General features: G+C 42.7%; 1 long non-coding RNA gene across 1 annotated transcript; it reads right to left on the reverse strand.

The window, feature by feature from the left end:
- Positions 1–3,816: 3,816 nt before the first annotated feature.
- On the reverse strand, positions 3,817–19,136 carry LOC147115747 (uncharacterized). Its single transcript, XR_015078679.1, has 3 exons — positions 16,965–19,136; positions 11,805–12,144; positions 3,817–5,967 (listed from the first exon to the last, which is right to left on the reverse strand). It is a non-coding gene; the product is annotated as an uncharacterized LOC147115747 (long non-coding RNA).
- Positions 19,137–25,425: the final 6,289 nt, after the last annotated feature.

Below are 25,425 nucleotides of genomic sequence, written 5' to 3' on the forward strand. Positions count from 1 at the left end.
TAACCCCACTATTTAAGAAAGGAGGGAGAGAGAAAACGGGGAACTACAGACCAGTTAGCCTGACATCAGTAGTAGGGAAAATGCTAGAATCTATTATTAAGGACATGGTAACAGGGCACTTAGAAAATAATAATAGGATTGGGCAGAGTCAACATAGATTTATGAAAGGGAAATAGTGTTTGACAAATCTATTAGAGTTTTTTGAGGCTGTAACTAGCAGAATAGATAAGGGGGAACCAGTGGGTGGGGTGTATTTGGATTTTCAGAAGGCATTCGATAAGGTGCCACACAAGAGGTTATTAAACAAAATTAGGGCTCATGGGATTGAGGGTAATATACTAGCATGGATTGATTAACAGACAGAAAACAGAGAATAGGAATAAACGGGTCATTTTCGGGTTAGCAGGCTGTAACTAGTGGGGTACCACAAGGATCATTTCTTGGGCCTCAGCTATTCACAATCTAAATCAATGATTTGGATGAGGGGACCAAATGTAATATATCCAAGTTTGCTGATGATACAAAGCTGGGTGGGAATGTAAGTTGTGAGGAGGATGCAAGAGGCTTCAAGGGGATATAGATAGGGTAAGTGAATGGGCAAGAACATGGCAAATGGAATATACAGGAAACTTTGTGCTATCCGGCACCCACGGGACCGAGCTGCTGCCATTGCCTCAAAACTTCCGGATAGACCAGCGTCAATGTTATCAGATAGGAGCTTTTCATCTCCGTATCTGACAACAAAGACTGTTGCTTAGCAACAGCTTGTCAACACTCGGCCCGTGGCTTGGAAGTGTCTCTGAAGCTGTTGCTAAGATACAGAGACACCTTCCAGTATCTGACCACAAACACTGTTGCTCAGCAACAGCTTGTAAACACTTGGCCCAGTAGCTTGGAAGCGTCTCTGAAGCTGTTGCTAAGCTACAAAGACGCTTTCCAGAGCCTGCCTGTGAAAAGAATGCTAGGAGAAGAAAAAAAAACGAACCAAAACGGCTGCTGATATCTGCCGTTAGATCGAAGCTGCCGGACATTCAACCTCCGGATAGCACAAAGTTTCCTGTAACGTGGAGAAATGTGAAGTTATCCACTTTGGTAGGAAAAATAGAAAAGCAGAGTATTTTTGAAATGGTGAGAGATTGGGAAATGTTGGTGTTCAGAGGGACCTGGGTGTCCTTGTACACGAATCACTGAAAGTTAACATGCAGGTACAGCAAGCAATTAGGAAAGCAAATGGTATGTTGGCTTTTATTACAAGAGGATTAATGTTATAAGAGTAAAGATGTCTTACTGCAATTATATAGGACCCTGGTGAGACCACACCTGGAGAATTGTGTACAGTTTTGGTCTCCTTACCTAAGGAAGGATATACTTGCCATAGAGGGAGTGCAACGAAGGTTCACCAGACTGGTTCCTGGGATGGGGGGATTGTCCTATGAGGAGAGATTGAGTAGACTAAGCATATATTCTCTGGAGTTTAGAAGAATGAGAGGTGATCTCATTGAAACATACAAAATTCTTACAGGGCTTGACAGGGTAGATGCAGGGAGGATGTTTCCCCTGGCTGGGGAGTCTAGAACCAGGGGTCACAGTCTCAGAATAAGGGGTCGACCATTTAGGACTGAGATGAGGAAAAATTTCTTCACTCAGAGGTTGGTGAATCTTTGGAATTCTCTATCCGAGGGCTGTGGAGACTCAGTCATTGAGAATATTCAAGACAGAGATTGATGGATTTTTGAATATTAAGGGAATCAAGGGATATGGGGATAGTTCAGGAAAGTGGAGATGAGGTAGAAGATCAGCCATGATATTATTGAATGGCACAGCAGGCTCGAAGGGCCAAATGGCCTACTCCTGCTCCTATTTCTTATGTTTTTATGTTCTTTGATGCTGAAGGTGGTACAACAGCAGAAGTTGCCCCTATTTTGCACCAGCTGCATGAAAAGGGGTGGCTGATCAGGTCAATACAGTCACCCAATTCCCTTTCACATGGCTGAAAATGAGGAAGAAATGCACTTGTATCAGCAGCATGGGGAAGATGAGTGCACTGTTTATTTTGGACACATTTCTTATGGGGCCCTTCAAGCATGGTTTAAAGCTAAGTTGGGAACTCCAGCGCCCGCTGCGAGGAACCATTTCAAACATTTACACAGCCATTGTACTTTTGTACATGCACTTTCATTGTGTCTGAACTGCATGGCACACCTTTCTTGACGGTGGAGGTGGGTGCTGAGGAACAGAAAACAGTCGCTGAACTGTTCAAGACAAGGTGCTTTTTTGTTGTTAGGGGGGTTTCTCAGGGAGCTCGGTAGCCATGGACACCGAGAATAGCCCTGTTCTCCTAAAAGCCTTCCACCCAGTGCTTCTTCCCCTTCAATTAGTATGTGAACCTTAGACTGCCGCACAGTGCCATCATGGCTACTTCATGGAAAACAGCCATTGACATGTATGATGATGTTTCTGTAGTCATGAATCATCTGAACATCCTTTCATAAAGACCAGAGGAAATAGTTTCTCTGTCTTTACCCTATCGAATCCCTTTATCATTTTAAACACCTCAATTAGACCACCCCTCAACCTTCTAAACTCACGGGAGCACAAGCCAAGTTTATGCAACCTGTCCTCATAAATTAACCCTTTAAACCCTTGCATAACTCTGGTGAATCTGCACTGTTCCCCCTCAAGGCCAATATATCTTTCCTGAGGTTTGGTGCCCAAAACTGAATGCACGACTCCAGATAGGGACTGATCAAGGCTCTGTACAACTGAAGCATCACTTCTAACCCCCCTGAGATAAGTTGCGCCTAATTTATTATGGACAGGGCTCTGACTGTGTGAGGAGAATCACCCAAAGATGTAATATTAGTTGTCTCAAAATTTACAGTGGGGTTTAAATATTTTAATGGTGTTGCACATGTCGGCACAGCTAGGGATGCCAACTCTGGTTGGACATATTCTGGGAGGTTCAATCACATGACTTCCTGTCCCCCATGTTCCTGCTTGATTGGTTAACAATCGTAAGAGTTCTAACTGATTGGGTAAACCCACTGCCAATCAAACTGAGGCTGTGCCCTGATTGGATATTATTGTCAATCAATATAGGGGCATATCCTGATTTAATGCAATATTAGAACAGTTTGACTACAGTTTTTTTTTAATGTTTATTTTCGATTAATTTATTTGACAGAGGAAGATAAAAAAATGTAATTAATTTTTTTAAATTCTCTTGTCAGATAATATTGCCTTTGTGACGTCTGATTGGTCAATGAGAGTGGAGGCAGACCGGAGGGGGGGTGGTGGGTGGTGTGATTGGGGGATGCAGCTGTCAATCAGAGACAGGGGATAGGCAGAGTCAGGATGGGAGTGAGTCACAGCTTCCCACTGATTTTTCTCCCATCTGTGTCCAGGAGATTAATCTTCAATTCCGGGAGACTCTGGGGCAATCTGGGAAGGTTGGTAACCCTAGGCACAGCAGCTCATTATATCCGCCCTCAGCGCCCACTAGAAAATCAAGTGGCCTACAAATCAGGCATGAGCTCAGACACTAGATTTTCTGACCCAGGGCACTGCATGCAGTGTGGGACTTCATAAAATTTACACAATAGTCCCTGAGCTTCAGGGAACATTATTTGTGTTACATTGAGAATTTTTCCGAGTCTAAGATTGAAATATATATTGAAGTGCAATCGTTTGAGTTAATGTTCCAAACCTTCACATAGTTTGAATTGGCCTAGTTTCACTGACACTCAGTAATCACATATTGAGATACACCTAAAATAAATCATTATATAAAAACAAACATTAGTCAGCAGATAGCAACAAATAGCTGTAATTCATTGACTGACTGACAACAAACTAAAATACACTGACAGATTAAATAGGACAGCAATTTACATTATCTTATATAGAGAACACTTCAAAATGATTACAAGGCAGCATTCTTAGCAATAAATTCAAATGATGTCATAAAGCAAGATTAGATTATATTCTATAAACAAAAAGCACATAAAACTACAGATGCTGGAAATCTAATACACGAACATTAAATCCTGGAAACACTCATCAGGTCAGTCAGCATCTATGGAGAGGACAGCTGTTTGTGTGATCCCAGAAGTGGACCGCTCATCAGGGCTGTGGGCGTTTATTCAGCTTAGGGTTCATTTGTGAGTCAGGGGTGACTGTCTGTGCTGACATCATCTATTAGTGGTTTGCCTGTCATCAGTATGTGATAAAATTCACAATGCAAAATTATTGATTGTTATGTGATGAACATAATATTTATCAAAAATAATTTGCAGTTGATTATCAAACAGTAAGAAGTCACACAACACCAGGTTATAGTCCAACAGCTTTATTTGAAGTCACAAGCTTTCGGAGCGCTGCTCCTTCATCAGGTGAAGTGGAGAGATACATAAAGAAACAGCTTATATAGTCAGAGAATAATGTCAGATGTTTACAGGTAATCTTTCTAACTGCCATTTATCACACCTCGGCAGAGAGATAATCACAGCAATCAAAGGTGTGAATGGTGTCCAAACAGGTCAGTCAGGAAAACATTACATCAAAGAACAATGAGGTGGGGTCACAAGGGGTCAAATGTTGCAGATGCTGGGGTCTGTGTGAAAAACAAAAAAACAGACAAAAAACATTTTTTTTTTTGCTGGAAATCACAGCAGGTCCGGCCGCATCTGTGTAGAATGCATCTCTCCACTTCACCTGATGAAGGAGCAGTGCTCCGAAAGCTTGTGACTTCAAATAAAGCTGTTGGACTATAACCTGGTGTTGTGTGACTTCTTACATTTGTCCACCTCAGTCCAACACCGGCATCTCCACACCATCAAAAAGTATGTTATATAAGGGCCAATTTTAAACCTGCCAACCCGATGGGAACAGGGTGGGCTGGTAGTAAAAATGGCGATCTGGCGCTTCCTATGGCCATCATTTTAACCGCACCATTTTTTGTCAAGAGAGAGGTGCCCACCACAGGCAAGTAGTTAATTAACTCTACTACTCCTACAATGTGCTCCCCTAGTGGCCTCAGCAAAGAAGGTGGAAGGCTGTTGTTGCTGATGTTGGGAACCTTGAGATGCTCATGGCTGGTGACTTCTGGGTGCTCATGCCTGTGAGGGCCTGGCTGCAGACTGCTGCACCTCAGCTTCTGCAAGGGCAGTCTGGCCCAGCCGACTTGCTGGCACCGTGGTGGGTACTGGTTGAGGGTATGGCAAAGGAGCAGATGTGCTGACATCTTGATAGAGCCCAGCACATCGGTACTGTTCCCATAACACCCTGCCGCTCCTGTGGGGCTGATCACTTCCACTGATCTACAGGAGAGCAGGTTGAGGAAGATGAGTGACTCCTTGAAAGCCCCTATCTATTTTCTCCACTAATCTCTCCAAGGTGGATCTCTGCCTCTCCAAGACAGCACAAGTTTGTGCCCAAAATCTGTTTGGCAGCTGTTTGAGCTTCCACCAAAACTGAAAATCCTGTGAACATGAACTCCTGTTGTGCGGCCCAGCTGCAGCGTGCCTGGAGGTGCCCACACTGCAGAGTGCTGAGACCATGTGAGATGATGTCACACAGGCTGGAAGCGGACTCCTCCACATTTTCAGCCGTGGTGCTGAAACACCTCGGCAGGTCTTCCAATACCTACTACAGCTGTTTGTGTGACCCCAGAAGTTTTATTTTCATAACTGGACCCCTGAAGTCCTCATCTCTGTCCTCAGTAGAGCTTGGAGAGGACCTCGCCATGTGATTAGCTGTCTCCTGTGCTGTCCTGGCCACCAGAACTTGCAGCTGCTCATTCATGCTGCGTGATTCACCATGTGCAAACCCCTCTGGCTCACTATCTAATCGATGCTAATGTCTAAGCTGGTGCCTGGGAGGGATGAGCCCATTATGGTGCATTGTCAGGAGGATTGTCCTCCTCCGAGGTGTTTTCTTGTGCAGGAGCCTCTTGCTGCCAAGAAGGACCTAGAAGAAAGAGAAAAGTGACAAGAGTTAGGGTGGAAGATAGAAGCTGGACATTTGCAGGTGATAACCTGGAGAATACAGCTTGAAGTTGGGCAGCTTGCTACATATTTGCAGAGATGAATGAAAGATTACAAGCAATATGCAGACACCCTGCTGAGGTAATCCATCAGGCCTTGCCTTCCCCAATACTGATGGCTCTACTTGGGCCACTGGTCTCCATGGCTTTCTGCTCTCTTGAATAGCTGCAGTGATTGAAATAAAGATTAAGCCAGTGATCCAGGCTCATTGGAGTACCAGAGAACAAAGGCATTCACAGTCCACTGTATGTTCAGAATGCTTTGAATCAGAACCCTAGGGGGGTTATTTTGGCCAAAGTGAAAACAGGCGCTAAATGGGTGCAGTGCTAATAAGGCACGCCTGTTTGAAAGTTCGGATCTAGCACACAATTTTGGTCCTAATTGCTGATTACCATAATTTGAACTTGCCTGGAGGTGCGAACTAGAAACCTGCAAGGTTAGCACTCAAGTGCTGATTGGATACAATTTTCATGGACCAGTATACATAGGCTCCTCACACCCACTTCCACTGAAAGTGTGAAGTGCTCTGGCTGTCACACTGCAGGATGGCTCAGGGACCGAGGGAGAGGGCGCACAGATTCTCAGATGTGAATTTGGAACTCCTGGTGGTGGAGGTCCAGAGGAGGAGGGATGTCCTGTACCCACGGGGGGGAAGGACGCCACCTCACCCTCCTGTCCCTCTCTCCTGCAGCAGCTGGTGCTGCTCTGCCTGGCCTCATATCCTCCTCCCATTCCTCATCCGGACCAAGGGGGACTCCTAGTAAGATGCCCATGACCAAGCACTACAAGGTGTCCAGTAAGGTGGAGTAGCACAGCACTTACTCTTCTTAGGTAAAGTCCTGAGAGAATTTCAGGAATAAATGTTGCCTGAGTGTTGGTGAAGTCTTGACAGTGTCCCAGAAAGTCTCCGGATGTATTTCAGAGGTCTTCTTCACAGCTCCAGCAGCAAGCGAACAGGAAATGGTGAGTAGCCCTTTAAGTGGTGAGTATCCCTTTAAGTAGTGCTTGAAATCGACATCAACGCCGTGTTTACTCCTAAGCAGCTGGTCGCTGTTAGGAGAGCGTGTTAATTGAAGTTTTAGTAACCAAAATAGCCTCTTTAACGAGTGCTAGCAGGCATTTTAAGTGGCAATCAACTGTTTAACAAGCCTCCGGGCGGCCGTTCCTAGCGGTGGCTTCGTCTCCTTTATCAAGATGGCGTAATGCGCTAATCGCGGGCTAAACCAGCGTTTCAGCTTAAGACTGTATTTTGACCACCTCTTTACCTCTTTAGCACCTGAAGCACAAGTTGAAAGTTTATGTTAGGACTACAAGGCCACTAGATGAACGGTTCTGTTGCACATCGTCACTGTGAGAACTGGTATTTTGATTCTCTGTTTCAATTATTATAAACATGAATTTAAAAAGCTTTTTGTTGCTGTAATTCATCAACAGCATTTTCTCCTTCCTGCCACTAGCCTGTTCTAAAAAAGGGAGTGTTTACTTATGCATGGCAGCATTCTGTACTTTAACAGAAATGCACTGAAAGCATAGGTTTAAAGGGGAAGGATTGTTTGGGCCAAATGGCAATTTCCTGTTCCAAAAATAATCTTATATCCTGATATGCAACTTGACTAATTAAAGTGTCCTGACTGATTTGCTACTTATATATTTCTTTATATATATATATAATAGTTACTGATGATTTATACAGCAGTAGTAAACGGAACAGTCCAAGGGAGAACGTGTGTAGAAGTGCAATACATTGAAGAATTAATGTGCTGCTCCACAGAAAGGTAGGACGTGGATTTGCATCAACGTTTTCCACTCTGTACTGTCAGGCAAAGAGCCAAATGGAGACTAGATGCTTGCCAAGAGTAAGGTAGGGCATGTCAACTCACTTAAGGCCTCACAGTTCAGAACTAGTGTCCTTTAGTTTTGTGATCACAGTTTAAAAAATATATTACTTTATGCGGTGATTAACTGAACAATACAGACTAGGAATGTTCCAGTTTTGATTCCCGGTCTGTGCTAAGTTAGCTGATCTCATAGAGGTGCGACAAACACCCTAGGCAGCCTTAGATTAGGATGGGGAAAGTTAACCAGGGTCCCATAGCTTATCGCTATCCAACAACCCCTGCTGGAAGAGCTAATGCGAGGCCATTGATTGAGGAGTAGATCAGGCTCTGCTATGATGCCTCCCATGATAAAATTGCCTACTGACACATTGGGCAGACTTCAGGAATTTTCTATTCCAGCATGGAACTTCACATGTGGATGTTACATATTGGGAATTCAGGTGCAGAGATCAGTAATTTTAATGGATGGAAAATAGTGCTTCCTCAGCCGTGTTGCCAGATGTAGTTTTATGGCTAAACTGCACCCACTTTTACAGTAGTGGACTGAACAGTCCAGTTTTTCCCTTTCCCTCAAACTTTTCACATAATGTTAATGTGCAGAATCTCAGAAAGGTTAACGGTTGATGTAACTGTTGGTGTTCCTAAAAGAACCACATTATTTTATCCACACTCCTAACAATGTGCAGATTTATTTCAGAAGAGACTGAAGACAATACTGCACTTCACAGATATGACATTAACCCCCAAAACTTGCTATTAATGCTGCAACTGCACTTTGAACCAGGTCATGCTGAATATTTTTAAGTTAGTTTAGCCTCTATCTGGAAAGGCATTGGCCGGAACTTTCAACTTCAGTTGGGGGCATAAAGCGGGCGATATCAGATTGGCCACCCGTTATATACCCCACCCAATTTTCCTTTCCATTGACGAGAGCTTCAAGATGTTTCTGAGAGATGCGATAAGGTCATGTATAAAATCAAGCCTTTTTTTGGTCTCTTCCTTTGTTATTTATTATTTACTACTTCCCTTGTTTTATTCCTATCTTTCCTTCCTTTTGCTTCCATTGTGTTTTCTTTTAATCTTTTATGGCTACACTTTATTCCTCTTTGGCTTTATGCAACCTTTGATGCTTTCATTTTTGCTACTTTGGTTTATTTTGTTTTCATAGAATTATATAGAATGTACAGCACAGGAACAGGCCATTCGGCCCAACAGGTCAATGCCGGTGTTTTGTGCTCCACACGAGCCTCCTGCTTCAGCTCACCCTGTCAACCTTTCCTTCTATTTCTTTCTCCCTCATGTCCTCATGTACTTACCTAGTTGCCCCTTAAATGCATCTATGCTATTCGCCTCAACCACTCCATGTGGTAGCAAGTTCCACATTCTCACTGTTTTGTTCCACATTTTCTCCTCACTTTCTTTTCCTGTTGTCTTTTTGTGTTGGAATGAATTGATCTTAAATGTGGAACTATTGGTCTTTTGTCATTGTGTAGGATGGGAGAGAGGTTGAACGTAGCACTTCTGAGACTGAACTGCACAAGCATAGACAACTAACACTGAGGGGTGAATACGTAACGGTCTGAAAAATATTGCCCCGAAATTTGCGATGGGTAATGATGACGAGCTGTCAGCGTTCATTACCCCTCTGAATCTGACCGTAACTTCAGGATTTAGCGCGTGTGCACCTAAACGCAGAAATCCTAAAGTTGCGGTCAGTCATTCCCGCTCCGACACTGGCTGCACTGTGGATTCCCCTCAATCCCTCGCCTCCCCATAGCCGGCAATCAGTGCAATCCGTTAAATAAGTGAAACTGATGAAAACTTGGGCTTTTCCATGCTAATATCACTGTTAAATGCTTCAATAAATGTTAAGCCTTGTTGGATTAGGTGTAACTGGGGTTTTAACAGCGAATTGACTGCTAAGCAAATGTTCTGGCCCTGAAAAACTAATTTTTATATTTATGGCGTGTCAAATTTCTCCATTATGATAAAAATTACGATTAAAAAAAACATTTTTAAAGTTTGTTCATAATATGTCAGCTTCTGTTTTATCCCCATGTGAAAGTCCCAATCTTTATTTCACTTTCTGTAACGTTTTTTAAAAAGTTTGGATAAAAGCAGCTTCTCATTTCCTGCTTTGCTGTCTGTGAGAATTCCTCAATGTGATTGGCTGCTTAGAAAGCTTGTTGACATCACAGCAGCTCTTCACTGGGAATCCCCATGACAGAGCGCTGCAATCAATTGAACGTTGAAAAAGCCAAACTACTCACCGTAGAGATCGTGAGATCTGTGTGGGCAGCTTTCTTCAGGGATGAGTGCCTTTGTTCACCATTGACCACAGATTACGGGCCATTGAGTTGCAGGGTCGAGATAAAGGGAGAGAGGAGAGGCCTATACAGGGGTTGTTGTTGAAAATATTGGGCGATGGGATAGGTAAGTTTATGGGTAAGTTTTGCGATTGTTAAAATTAAATATTATGTTGAAGGGTATGTAATAGGATGGGTAAGAAGCTTACATAGTCGCTGAAAGGAATTGGAAAAGAAATCAGGGATGCGATTGATTCCTTTTTATATGGAATTGTTTTTGAGCAACAGTGAAATGCTGTGTGTATTTGTGAAAGTTTACTTTTTGATTTGTTCCATTGGGAAAAATAAAATTGGGCAGAGTGTAAAGGGCTGCCGGTTCGCTCTCACCCATTTTGTACTACCGCCCAAGTCAAATTTATACTTCATTGTTCCTTAACTTTACTGATAGGGCAGGTAAATTATCATAATCTGTAAAATAGATTAATATACACCTGGCCCTAACTTCAGCAAACATTTAGATGCAGGTTCCTTGAGGTCCTCATTGCCACTCACATGTGTGTGGTTGATGTGAAGTTTTAATCAACAGTCAATTCTGTCCCAGTGTTTTATTTGTAAAATTTGTATTTCCTTTGCATATAGTAGTTTCACAAATTTGAACACTGGCCATGGATTATTCAGATATGTAAAAAAGGATAGAAAGGATAAAATTACTGTTGGCAATTTTATCTTATAAATGCTTAAATTGCTCATGACAAATTCCACTCCCACAATTTTAGTGAAGGCATCAATCTGTTTATTTTAAATGGGTTGACACCTCCGTTAAAATAGGGGAGCGAGGAATTAGGTCTAAGCATAAGAAGCAATTGTGGAGAGTTATCAATAATAATTTCTATAATATAATATTTAGTATGTTAGGCAGCATAAAAGACAGTATAATGAGATAGCACCTTTCACCTAATAGATTTCCCTAAAGCACTTTACAGGGGGAGTGAAGTACAATTTTGTACGTATGTATTCATGCAAAGAGAATGAGCGAGTGAACCAATACTGTACTAAAGGTTAGGAGGCAGGGTTAAAGGTTATGCAAATTTTGCTTTAACTACTGCTTATGTAAAAGATTGATTGGAAAGGTTTTGCATAAACTGGACAGTGGTAGTCTGGTTTATGTGCAGAGGATTCAGAAATCTGAACAGGTGTATTTTGTGGCAAATGCTGTGGCTTTGGGAGCAGCGCTGGCAGGAGGACTGAGTGCCAGATTCAGCCTTGACCTTTTGACTTGACCATAAATTTGATAAATATCTGTATGTACCTGGCTTACTGCTCAAAGCCAGAAGTGCTCCAATCTGCCAAGGAACAGGGCCCAGCTGATCAAAAATTTACTGGTGTCCATGTTCTGTCACGTGTTCATCACTGTGAGCCTGCCACTGAGTCAATAAACTACAGAGGAATTAGCTGGACTTCTGGACATTGAAGCATTAGGGTTCCCAGAGAGAGCTGCTTGTGACTGGTTTCTATCCACATCCTGATAGTGACTTGCTTCCTGAAACTATCTAGAAACAATCGTATGCATTATATCATATTTCTGACAATTGTGCAGTTTTGGCTATAATACCCACCTACTAAAGTTTTTTGCTCTCTGATCTCCTTGTGGTCCACCAAGATCTGCTGAAACATGTCTTCCTCTCCCAACAGAAAGTATTGCTCATCAACCTGCTCTTCTGCAACTTGCACCTTAATGTGCAAATATTTGAAACCTCATCACAGGAGAGACATCTCACGGAGTTGAGTAAGTTCTGGATAACAAGTGCTCATATTCCACTGATTGCTTGATTGATATGATCAACCAAGACAGCTGCCCTGGCTCATTCCAATATTTATCAGGGCTGTGTGAACTTTTATCCATGCATGAATGATGTGGAATTTGAGTCTGCAGTGTACAGACTCCACGAAGGCTTTCTGCAAACAATAAACACTACATAGGTTATCCCACTTCATTATTCAGTATATTTTGTTATTTTTATATTATCATAATTTTACACATTCAGCTTTTGTTGGTTAATAGTTAAATTGGACCAAGTTTCTAAAAAAAACCTTTCTTAATGGGTCTGATTCTAAACAAACCAGACGATTGGAGAAAATCTGACAAATATGTCGAATTACCAGGGGGGGGAAACAAAGGTGAATATAACTTTTTAAAGACAGTGAAAGGAAAAATTACTTTTTGACAGGTAACATTTAGTGTGACTTTTACATTTTGTCTCCTTTACGTTTATTGTACTGTATTTTCTTAGTTTTTTTCTTAGTTCTTTCTTGTGGAAAGCTACAAAATATAACTATATACACTACATAATAGTATATAGCTGCTGACTGCTGCCAGGTTAAAACAGTGGAAAGAGAGGTGTTGGAATCCCTCTTGTGGTGAAAAACTGCAGTGTCGCACACTGAATATTTTTCACAACACAGCAGCATATGATTCAAAACAACTGGCGGATGACTTTGCCTGTAAGTGAACTATTGAAATGTAACATTAAAAAAAAAAGGTTTTAATCATATACAGGAAGGAAGCTGCATATCTAAATGCCATGACACAGTGCCCTATCTGAACACTGTCTAAAGGTACATTTTAATTGGGTAGGCATCCTGCTGGTCATTTATCCCCTCTGCATAACTGAATAATTCAGGTGGAGATAGCTTCCTACTGAAGTTTAAGTTGCTCAGGTAACTCATACAGGAACAGCAAAGCTTTCTGTATTGTAGTCGTTTACTGATGGACTGATGCACTGTCACTGCTGTCAGCAAAAGGTCTTTAGCTGATATTATTGTTCCATAAGTACAATGTTTATATTATTGTCAGCTATCATCTTTCATTAATGCAACTTAGTAATTAAATGATCAATAACAATATTCCTTAAGTTGCCATCATTTACTTAGCAATCGTTGTGAACTCGAATTCCGGAAGTTCTACTCTTCCGGTGGGAACAGGACAGAGAGGAACTATCTGCCCGTGACCAGCAATGTAGACCTTGTCCCAAGTTTCAGTGAAAGAGTCATTACCATCATGAAAGTGGGCAGCCTACACCTGTATTCCAGAAAATCAGACCAGTGAATGCTGCTCTGATGATGCTGAAAGAAGTCCTTGAATCAAAGTTGTTTAAATTATTACTATCCCAGCAGGGATTAAATGGGAAGAGCGGAGAATGTAATTGACCCTCTCTGGGATCAATTATCTTCCTCTAATGCAGTGCTAGGGCCTTTACTAAGCCTTCACAAAACACATGCTCGCTTTCAGTTCCCAATAGTTCCTTTGGGCCTAACAAGAACATAATGGCCCATAATTTGCGGTCAACAACGAAGCGAAGGCATTCGCTGCTGGCCCAAAGTACTCTTCGCACAAGGATCTCGCGATCCCTGTGTCGAGAACTTCGGGTTTCCTGACGTTTAATTCAAATCAACAAACTGTAGTGGGGATCCACTTGTTCGAACTGCTGTGATGTCAACAGGTTGTCTGAGCAATCAATCAAAAGGCAGAATTCTCATAGACAGCAAACAAGGAAGTGAGTAAGCCCTTAAAATTCTAACTTTTTAAAATAGTTACAGAGAGCCGAAGAAAGATTGGGGCTCTCACATGGGGAAAAGGCAAACCTGAAATAAAGATGGACAAACTTTAAAAAAAAAAATTTAATTTTGAAAAGTTTCTTAAATTTTAATTTGTATTAAAAGGAACAAATGTGACACTGCACAAAATTAAAATTAGTTTTCCAGGCCCTTAACATTTGTTTAGCAGTCAATACACTGTTAAAACCCCAGTTACACCGAATCCCTTTGGGTCTAACTTTTAATGGAGAATTTAACAGCGTACTTACTGTGGAAGAGCCGACGTTTTCGTCAGTTTCAATGATTTGGCTGATTACATCGATTGCCGGCCCTATGGGGGGTGGGGCGGGGGGGGGCACAGCGCAGACTGTTTCGGAGCTGTCAATGATTGATCGCAACTTTAGGATTTCTGCCTGCGCATGCGCCAAATCCTAAAGTTGCAGTCAGTTTCAAACTCTGCCAGTTTGCCGTCATCTCGACTGCAAATTCCAGGCCAATGTGTGGAATTCTTCAGGTAGTCTAGAAACTCCCCAGACATGCCTACAAGACATAAGAATGGAAGACTCGCTCTCTACTCCCGACCAGAATTTGGGCCTGGATTTACAAGGAGCGGAAACCCAGTAGATCCAGATTCCACTCTAAATTCCGCCCCCACTTCCTTGCTGGGTAATCAACCTTCTCTGCCCACCCCGGCCTTCATTATTTTGGATTTTGTGATTCTAATGTCAACAATCTGTTGAATACAAAAGTATATTTAAAAGTTTATAAAAATGAATTTCATGTAGCACTCATATCACTCTACTAGGGTTGCCATGTCAAATCTTCACATCCATCTGCAGCTTGAGCTCATTCTAAGCAGTATGTGGTACAGTCCAGATGACATTATCACATATTGGTGCAACTGACCTGGATACAGGTTGAAAGGAGGTGGGACTGACTGATTCCTCAGCACTAAGGTCAAAGTATGTGGAGTCAGTAGCAGAATGGACAGAAAACAGAGATATGGGGTTGACGGTAGTTACTCCACTGATGTTCACCATTTACATAAATGATTTGGACTTGGGAATCGGAAGTACAATATCAAAATTTGCGGATGACACCAAATTGGGGGGTATAGTTAATACTGAGGAGGACTCCGACAAAATACAAGAAGACGTTAACAAACTTGCCGAACGGGCGTGTATTTAAACTTAATTTCATTATAGATAAGTGTGAGGTGGTGCATTTTGTTAGGAGGCATAAGAAGGGCACCTACTCCTTGGGAAATAAGTCTAAATGGAGTAGAGGAGCAGAGCGATCTAGGTGTAGAGATACACACACCATTAAAAGTAGCAACACAGGTTAACAAAGCTGCACAAAATGCAAACAGCACTGGGATTCATTTCTAGAGGAATAGAATTCAAAAGAGAAGTTATGTTAAGCTTATACAGAACCTTGGTTAGAACTGTGCACAGTTCTGGTCTCCATATTACAAAAAGGATATAGAAGCACTGGAGAAGGTACAAAAAAGGTTTACAAGGTTGATACCAGAACTGAGAGAGTATAACTATCAGGGCAGATTGAACAGGCTGGGGCTCTTTTCTCTAGAAAAGAGAAGACTGAGAGGTGACCTGATAGAGGTCTTTAAAATTATGAAGGCGTTCGATAGGGTAGATGTAGAGAAGATTTTTCCAGAGTCCAAAACTAGGAGCCATAAAGATAAGATAGTCACTAATCAATCCAATAAGGAATTCAGGAGAAACTTCTTTACTCACCGAGAATGGTTAGAATGTGGAACTCGCTGCCACAGGGAGTGGTTGACGCGAATGGCATAGATGCAGTTAAGGGGAAGCTAGATAAGTGCATGATGGAGAAAGAAATAGCAGGAGATGTTGATAGGGAGAGATGAAGTAAATAAAGTGGGAGGAGGCTCGTGTGGAGCATTAACACCGGATGTCCTGTTTCTGCACTGTAAACTCTATATAATTCTATATAACACCATGCTTACAAGTGTTATGGTGACTTTTTGGTCTGACTCTTGAATTTTAATTTCAGCGATAAATTCTTTATTGTTATTTACACATCACTTGATCTCTCTTTCCCAATCCTCAGCCCCATGTCAGTCTTTGACCCCACACAAGGTTTTTCAGTTAGGAGAGCAGGATGCCTTTTGTCAGCCTATTGGTTCCCCCTTGCTGTTGTTCAAGATGGGCAGTAACAGCTTTTTCTCTCAAAGTAAAGCATTTGCCCGAGGCTATCCACCTGGTGTGCGGGACAACAGCGGTGACACTCAGCATACATCTGGATTTAGCTTTGTGCATCAGGCAGCAATGAAGCTACAAACAGATAAAGGCATGAAGCAAGTGCTAAACTGTTTTGCTACCTAGAACTACTTACTGCATTTCCTGACATTAAATTATACACGTCTAGAATAGTGAGAGCCAGTTACAAAACTGTCTTAATTTTGTGCTTTGCACAACATTATACAAGCAAAAACAATTATGTTGGGGGATTTGTGGTGCTGTAACTCTTTTAACTTATTTTCTACATATGTAGTGCTTTTTTTCATAATACAGACAAGGACTACAAGATTTGTACGAGACAAATACACATTGATTTACTTTAATAAACTGCTTCTCTCGAGGCTGAGATTTAAAATGGGTTCAGTTTGTGACATCAGTTCACACAAACTATATGGAGTTTATTATATAAATCAACAAGGCCATTGCTTATAGTTAAATGATCAGTTATTCACTACACCATTAATTTCCAAATATATATTTTGATACAGAATCTTTTAAATATAATACAAAATATAAAAATCCTCCCTTTTTCATTTTGTTGTCTTTAAATTATGATGTTTTAGTTTCTTGTAATTGCTACATCCTGCTGGTCAAATCAGTACTGTTCATAACTTAATATTTCACTCATTTTATTGAAATATATTATACAATAATTAGCATACAAGCACTGACAGGTCAGCAGATGGTGCCAGACATCTCCTGCTGTTGCACAAACTCAAAAATGTAGGACAGTAACCAGAAAGATTGCATCCGTTACTTTCAGATCATTCATTTTAGAAAAGTAAAAATCTTTTCATTTTATTTTTGACTATTCTGTTTGTCTTTGTGTACTTACCACCAATCCACATTTTATCAGTTTAAACAAAAATAAGTGTTCCAAATGACATCAGTAATTTCTACCTCCAGATTTTCAAAGAAATGCCTTTCCCATTCTGTGGGTTTAGTTCTTCTGTGCTGTGAGCTCAGAATTTTCCCATCAGCTTACTTTTTGCACTGTTGGCTGTCGTCTCTCAGTCTGAAGGCGCTGAACATTTGCCAAATAGCTTTCAAGACTGCAACTTTATTCAAGGACTGTACCAAAAGCTAAAGTGCATTTTGTTTAATAGAAATAGCTTGCCGACTCATCAAAGCACATTTGCATTATAAAATAATAAACAGTGAGAGCAAATTATTCCAGATTACAAATTGTTTAGCATTTACATTAAATCACAAGATGGCTAGGATTCAGTGGCATTTCTCTGTTTTCAAATCTTAAAAGAGTAACACTACAGTTGGATTACTTAGAGATCCACCCATCTTCCACCCCAAATACAGTTGCTCATGGTACACTCCATCAGCATTACTCGGGAATTGTGCAAGACAAGAGTCCTATGGGGGAAGGGAGTCATCTTATTTTAAAATTGATGTTTTGAGATGGAAACCTTGACAGAAAAGTAAAAGAAATGAAACAGTAAAAATCAGAAGTAACAAGTTAATGATGTGTGGCTTATTCCTCAGCCTGAAAGGCACTCACAATTAAGTTTTGTTTGTAGGCAGATATGTATGTCTGTGTGTACACACCTTAAAAGCATTACACAACTCTGGTGGAATTACAGGGATTCTTTTACTCATGTACTTTCCATCAGAGTGGTCAAGAGGCCTCATCGCTTACGGCAGAACAGGAGATATTTCTTGCTGGGTGTAATCAGCAGATCCTGCCCTATATCGATACCACACCAGAGGGCATTTCATATTTGTTTTGTTTATAATTTTATAAATGTTTTGTGAACTGCAATAATTATATTTTTGAGGAAGGTTCAAGTGTATAAGTGAAAAATCAGACCTTGACATAAAAATGTTAAGGGCGTGAATTTCTGCATGGGTTTTCTCACTCCTCCATTGTAGCATCAGTAGAAGAGTTGTGGAAACCCCAGAGAAATGACGTAGCCGGATTGTCTGAGGAGCAGCACCAGGCAATGTTTTCTTTCACGCTTGGGCATAAGACAACGTCTGAACACAGCATAGAGGGAAAAGTCGGGCAGGAAGGATTGCATATCTATTTAAAATAATGGAAGGAAAATCAGATGGGATTCACTGCAGGCATGCAATTCTCTCAGCACAATTTTCTTTGTGCTACACTCTGGCGATGCATTATACCAACTCTGGCGATGCATTATACCTAGGCACAGCCTAGTCCAGCCCCAGCTAGAACACTTGTACAGTTATTATACTATGACCTTGTAAGGGGTGAAAGGTGGCTCTGCCCCTTCGAAGGCCTATGGAATCCCCAACATAAAGCGGAGACCCACCACATCCAAGTCCAGACCTTATTTATGCTCTCTGGTGCACGCTAATGCACTCCTGCCACAGTTATGGTGGGAGTGCTCCGGAAGGGCCATGGATTTTTGGCCCCGGATTCTATAACAAGAGGGATAGCCTTAAAATTGGAAGAAGGGCGGTGAAAAGACAGTTTAGATGCAAGTGCTTTATGCGGAAGGTGGTGAATGTATGGAGTGAACTGCCAAGGGAGGCAGTGAGGCTGATTATATTGGCAAATTCACGAGAGAGTTGATAAGTACCTTGAAGAAAAAAATTGGTCGAGTGCTATGACAAGTACTGAGGGAAATGGTATTTCCTAGACGCTGAGACCATCCAAATATACTGCAATTGTCTCTTCTGGTGAGTGGACAATTGGTATTGGCAGTTGAGGATTCCCCAAAATTTAGATAGCACTCATGTACTCCTGCACACAATTATTGCGCAATCATGAACCACAAAGACAATCACTCCGCCAACCTGTAGCTGGTCTTTGAGCAACTGCACAACATCATGTAGGTGAATGCCCACTTCCCAGGCAGCAGTCACGATTCCTTTATTTTAAGGTAAATTGCCCCCAATGATTCAGTCTACCAGAACAGCTATATATTTTCTGACCCAATTGTTTTCACTGCTTGCTGGTGAATGTGCACAATTCATGTATTTGTGCTGCCAAACGATCTGTGTTGTCTGCAAGATGATTCCCCTTCCCCACAGCTGGTACAGAGTAGAGGGAGTTGCACTCACCATCAGGCTTGATCTCAGAGGGCTATTGAACAAGTGCACACTACTGACGAAGAGCCTCGCCCACCAGTTGCGCATATTTATAAAATCAGCTCTACGGTACCAAAAATGGGTTTACTCACCAGCCTGTGCCTTTATGAACACAAAGCACACCATAAATATGAATTAAAGAACAGAAATTTTGATTTGTTTTTAAATTGTCTTTTAGTTCACCAGCTTTGTCAATCCATCAGCTATGATCAGATTGTCAAGTCATTAATATAGCTACACTGACAGATGCAATGTGATTATTCACATAATATTTCAGTCTTCAACAAATCACGCTACTATATCCCTTTGTGCCAAGACAAATATGCTGTATCTGTGTGAATCTGCCATTAATGGCCTGAAAAATAAACTGTTGCTTTTATTTCTATATACAACCTACTAGCTTATTTCTTTTTAAATCACAGCAAGTGTGTCCATGCTAGCTCAGAGCAATGCAGATTAATTTTTCTTCTCCCCCCCCCCCCCCCCCCGCAGCCTAATCCTTTTTAACTGGGCACATCTGGTAAAGTAATTGGCGTCATACACTTGAAAGTTAACACCGTGGTATGTTATAGACCACCAGGTGAGTATAAGAAGAACAATTAGCTCTTTGAAGATATAAGGAGAGTATGTGAGAAAAGGAAAGTAATTTTAATGGAAGACTTCAATCAACCAAACATAAACTGTTGTTTAGAGTTAGAGGTGGTAAATGTAGTGGGTTAAATTGGCTAACCCCCGAAAACGGGTGTGCGGATCACGGTACACCATTAACCTGTGCCTATTCATTGTGTTGCAGGCAGGACGTTAAATTGGTGCTGCCTCCTGTTTTAAATGATTTCTGCGTGCAGCCAGCACTATCAGCGCTGTTCATTGGCTGCACACATCAGCAGGGAACCCTATATTGCGAGTGGCTAGCGCTACTTAAAGGCAGCCTGCACCTTCTAAAGGGGAGGTGCATTGTGGCTGCAAGAACTGATGGGAGTTTTTTTCAAAAGTAAATCTGGGTGGTGATACTTTGAGAAATGGCTGAACATGCAAGAGAGCATGCTCCAAGGTTTTCTAACTATGTACTGGAGGTCTTGGTACAAGAAGTGGAGAGTAGGAGAGACATCCTGTATCCGCAGGGGGGCAGGAGGCCCTCCAGACATAAGCTCAGGAGGCAGCAGAGGTCAATGCTAGGAGTGTTGCTTCAAGAACAACAGAGTTTGTGGCGGGGACCAAAGGCAATGACTTTGGTCTTCCCATCATTTAATTGGAGGAAATTTCTGCTTATCCAATACTGGATGTCGGACAAGCACCATGACAAATCAGAGGCAGTGGAGGGGTCGATAGAGGTGGTGGTGAGGTAGAACTGGATGTCGTCAGTGTACATGTGGAATCTGATGTTGTGTTTTCAAATTATGTCGCAGAGGAGTAACATGTAGATGAGAAATAGGAGAGGGTCAAGGATAGATCCCTGGGGAGCTCCAGTGGGATCCAGATTAGTGAAGCACTGACAATCATTATGAGGGTGTCATTGGACACAGGCTAATGTGGTGCCTATTTTCATAAAGGGTGACAAAACAGACACAAGACAATTAGGCTGGAATTTTGCCAGCGCTCAGAGGGCAGGTTTGGAGGTGGGTCTGCTGTCAAAATAGCAAAGATTGACAGCGGGTAGGAAACCCACTGTCAACCCACCTCCATGCGAGTCTCCCAGGTGTCAAGTCTGTCAGCGGAGAACTGACCCGACATCAAGCACGGGGGAGACCATTGAGCTCATTAAATGGCTTGTTAAGAGCCAATTTAATGGTACTTTGAGGCTTCCTTCCAATTTTACGTGCTCCCCCATGGGTTACCCACTGCTCGGGGAACATGCCAGCTCAACCTGGCGTGTTTTGTGTCTGCTCTGATGTTTCTGATAAGCTGATAGCTGCAGAAGTGGTGTAAGGATGCCATGTTGCAGATGGTCAGTTTCAGAGCACAGAAACTGTTGGTTACTGCATTTATAAGACATATAGAAATTTCTTTAGCTTGCAAGAGTTTAGAGGCAACTGTATGTCCATTGCCACCTCATTGAAACAACCTCTCTCACCATTGACAGATCGCTTCTGTCATCTCACCTGCAGCTGCCATCTATTGCAGCAACTTCAGTGCCCTTGAAACAATCAGACCTTGGTCCTCTGAATCCTTCCACGATCAGCTCCAACACCAACATCACCAGGCACACCAACATCACCAACCTTCTCTGCCATCACCTGATGCTGCACAGGACACAGGACATCAGCCCCTGACAACATTGCTGCCCGGGAGGCCAGCGATGGCATCACCACAGCCAGATTTACTTACCCTGGCTGCCACATGATGCACCAGGTTGACACCATCCCACACCAGCACCGTAAAGCATCCCTGTAATGTCCAAGCACACTCATCACTATAGTGGAGGGGAAGTTATGTCTCAATATAAAAACTGGAACTCCGTAAGACACTTCTCAAGGTGCGCACAAATCTGTCCAATAAGGGGCAGTGTTGAACATATAGATTTCACTGTATGACAACACATTATCAGAAACTCCACATGGACATTGGCTAAACCTCTCAAGTGCCTACACTTGTGTGTTGTTATTTGGTATGCTTGCAGTTTGATGTAGCTGCAGCCTGCTGACCTCCCCTGGCTCCCAGTCTCCAGCACATTCATTTCAAAATCCTGATCCTCATCTACAAATCTCTCTACAGCCTTGGTTCATTTGATCTCTACCACCTCCCGCAACTTTATGTCTTCATTTATATTCTCTGCTTATTTGACGCAGATCTCCTTTATGTCCCCTCCTCTTTCTGCTTCACCACCAGTGACAGAGCATTCAGCCATATCACCTCTGCACCCTGGAAGGTGGAGAGTGATGTAGGAGAAGAGCCTTCAAGTGATTCAAGCTATAACGGTGCTACAAAGTTTGTTGCAAAGCTTGTTGGCTGGATGCTTGTTGGTTGTTACTGTTGTGTGAGTTGTTGTTGCTTGGATGGCTGTTGATGCATCAGAGGAAAGCTGAACTAGGTTTCATGTCATGAAACCTTTCATTACAAAAATGGGCCCAGACAAATTTCTACCCCACTAATTTTTTAATATTAAGTTGAGGATACCTTTTCTGCTAAGACTGGAGAGTCATTTTACTTATAGGATAGTTAAACTAATGCATATGATTACATTTCTGTCACACATCATACAAAATCTAAAGGACATTCCCTTGTCACATTACAGTAATTAGGTTTCTGCTGTTGTGCTTAATTGTAACCATTAGGGAATCATTGTGTTTGTGTCTAGGAAGGAGGCAGAGAAAGATGTCAGTTTTTAATTTGGGCATGGTGTCCATTTAAAAAAAAAAATCAATTTTACAATCAGTATTCAGAAAAACCCTGCAGTATATATTCTATTCTAAACAGTGGTTATGAAAGTGCAGTGTTACTGAATGCAGTTTGTGGTTAGTTGCTTGGAGGCTTAGGGTGATTTTTAATGGGGTCCTAGCTGCTGGCAATTGGTGCTCAGTGGTCCATTAAGGATGGATTCATGTATAATAATAATAAAATGCCTTAGGCAAATAGATCTAAAAGGAAGTCTGTTAAGCACCAATACAAATATATTCTAGTAGGAAATGCAAATTTGGCTCTGATTAACAGCAATGCCACTTCCTATCTAATAAAGAGGATAATTCATGAGTAGGAACTCCTGTATTATTAGCCAAAGGTTATTTCTCAATTTTCTTTGTGAATAGGATTTATAGTGGTTCTGAGAAACTCATAATGTTGACTTAAACTGGAAAGCTTTATTTTGTTTTTGTGCATTGGTTTGTGATTTCCCCACTAAATATTTTCAGCACAGGTTAAATGGATTTATAATATTCAAGTGATGTACCTTTTATGTATTAGAATAACCTTTATTTTAACTCAACAGTAATTTCAGGTCACGGGATGTGTAATCTTAAGAAAAATGCTCTACTTTTCCTTAAAACATTTTTGTTGTGAGTACGATAATATTAATTATTAACTCTAAGCAAAGTATATGTTAACCTAAACATCTTACGTGTCTTAGGAATAGCTTAGATATCAGCCGTGGCTCAGTGGTAGTACTCTCGACTGCCCCACTCCAGAGTGTTGAACACTTAGGGCTCGATTACTACATGTTCAGGAAGTGCATCCAGCTGCAGCTACTGACAGACCGCATTGCAGCACTGGAGCTGCGATTGGATACATACTGGAGCGTTCACGATGCTCAGGACATCGTGAATAGCACATTTACGGAGTTGGACACACCACAGGTAGAGGTTGGACAGGAAGAAAGGGAACGGGTGACCAACAGGCAGAGTACTAGGCGCAGGCAGGTAGTGCAGGGGTCCCCTGTGGCCATCCCCCTCTCCAACAGATACACCACTTTGAGTACTGTTGGGGGGGATGGCTTATCAGAGGAAGGCAGCAGCAGCCAACTTCCTGGCACCAGGGGTGGTTCTGCTGCACAGAATGGGAGGAAAAAGAGGGGTAGAGCTATAGTAATAGGGGATTCAATTGTAAGGGGAATAGATAGGCGTTTCTGCAGCCGCAAACGAGACTCCAGGATGGTGTGTTGCCTCCCTGGTGCAAGGGTCAAGGATGTCTCCGAGCGGCTGCAGAACATCTTGGAAGGGGAGGGTGAACAGCCAGTTGTCGTGGTGCATATAGGCACCAACGATATAGGTAAAAAGCGAGATGAGGTCCTAAAAGCGGAATATAGGGAGTTAGGAGATAAATTAAAAAACAGGACCTCAAAGGTAGTAATCTCAGGATTGCTACCAGTGCCACGTGCTAGTCAGGGTAGAAATAGAAGGATACTTCAGATGAATACGTGGCTAGAGGAATGGTGCCAGGGGGAGGGATTCAAGTTCCTGGGACATTGGAACCGGTTCTGGGGGAGGTGGGACCAGTTCAAACCGGACGGTTTGCACCTGGGCAGGGCTGGAACCGATGTCCTAGGGGGAGTGTTTGCTAGTGCTGTGGGGGAGGGTTTAAACTAAAATGGCAGGGGGTTGGGAACCTGAGCAGGGAGACAGAGGAAAGGGAAATGACGATAAAAGCAAAAGATAGGAAGGAGAAAAACAAAAGTGGCAGTCAGAGAAATCAACGGTTTAAATCAAACATGGCCACAGTAAATAATAATTCTAATAGGTCTAAGGGCGTTAAAAAAACAAGCCTGAAGGCTTTGGCCTAGAAATTCAGTTGCGTTCGCCAGCCGTTAGCGCCTTAGGAGGGGTAGATCTCGAGCGCTAGGCACTTAGCGCCCGGGCGCAGGACGATCTGCGCCTACGCCCAACTTCAGTAGACATTTAGCGCCGGCGCAAAGTGTTTGCGCACGCTCAGCTGCGCACGCAACTTATGACGTCATTTCGTCGTGCAACGCCCTTTGTGCGCCCCAAACCGGAACTTCAGTCGCGCCCGCCCAATGTGGGTGTGGCGGTGTTAAGAACTGTGAAGTGGAACGCAGCAGAGGCCCTGCGGGCCTCGGGGAGCGCTAATTAAAGGGCACTTACACTGAACTATAAAGGCCAGCCATTTTGCTGCAATGACTTTTCTGCAACGGATTTCTGGACAGAGACCAAGGAAGAGACCTTACTGATTTGGCCCAACATAGGAGAGGTATTTTTGGCTTCTGGCCAGAGCTTGGAAATTTGCCTCATTGTGATTTCATTGTTTGCAAGTATATTATGGGGGCTGCATGGGGTTCCAAACCTCAGTTCCAGCATTATGTGCGAAGGGCTCGCAGACGCTGTGTGAGAGGGGCAGCCATGCCTAGACGCAGAGGGGGCATCAGGCGTCGGCAACGTAGGCCTTACCCACTCAGGGAATACCGCCAGCAGGTGTCCTATCTCACCATGACTGCCGCACAGTGTGTTAAGAGGCTGCGCTTCAGAAGGGAGGTGGTTGCAGAGATCTGCCAGCTGCTTCACAGAGATCTGCGTCCACAGCTGATGTGCAGGACGTCTCTGTCAGTGGAAGTGAAGGTCACAGTGGCTCTGAACTTTTATGCAAGCGGCTCCTTCCAAGCCGCTGCTGGGGACATAGCTAACATCTCCCAGTTCGCCGTGCATCGCTGCATCCGGCAGGTCACCGATGCCCTTTTCACAAGGAGACACAAATTCATCTCCTTCCCCATGACCCTAGAGAGGCAGGAGCAGCGTGCAGTCGGATTTGCGAGGATCACCGACTTCCCCATGGTGCAGGGCGCCATTGACTGCACGCATGTGGCTTTGCGGGCACCTATCGACAATGCCGAGGATTACCGCAACCGGAAGGG

This window comes from Somniosus microcephalus, chromosome 6 (assembly GCF_052327205.1).
Source record: "Somniosus microcephalus isolate GS21.2 chromosome 6, FLI_Smic_1.0, whole genome shotgun sequence".
Classification (NCBI taxonomy): Eukaryota; Metazoa; Chordata; class Chondrichthyes; order Squaliformes; family Somniosidae; genus Somniosus; species Somniosus microcephalus.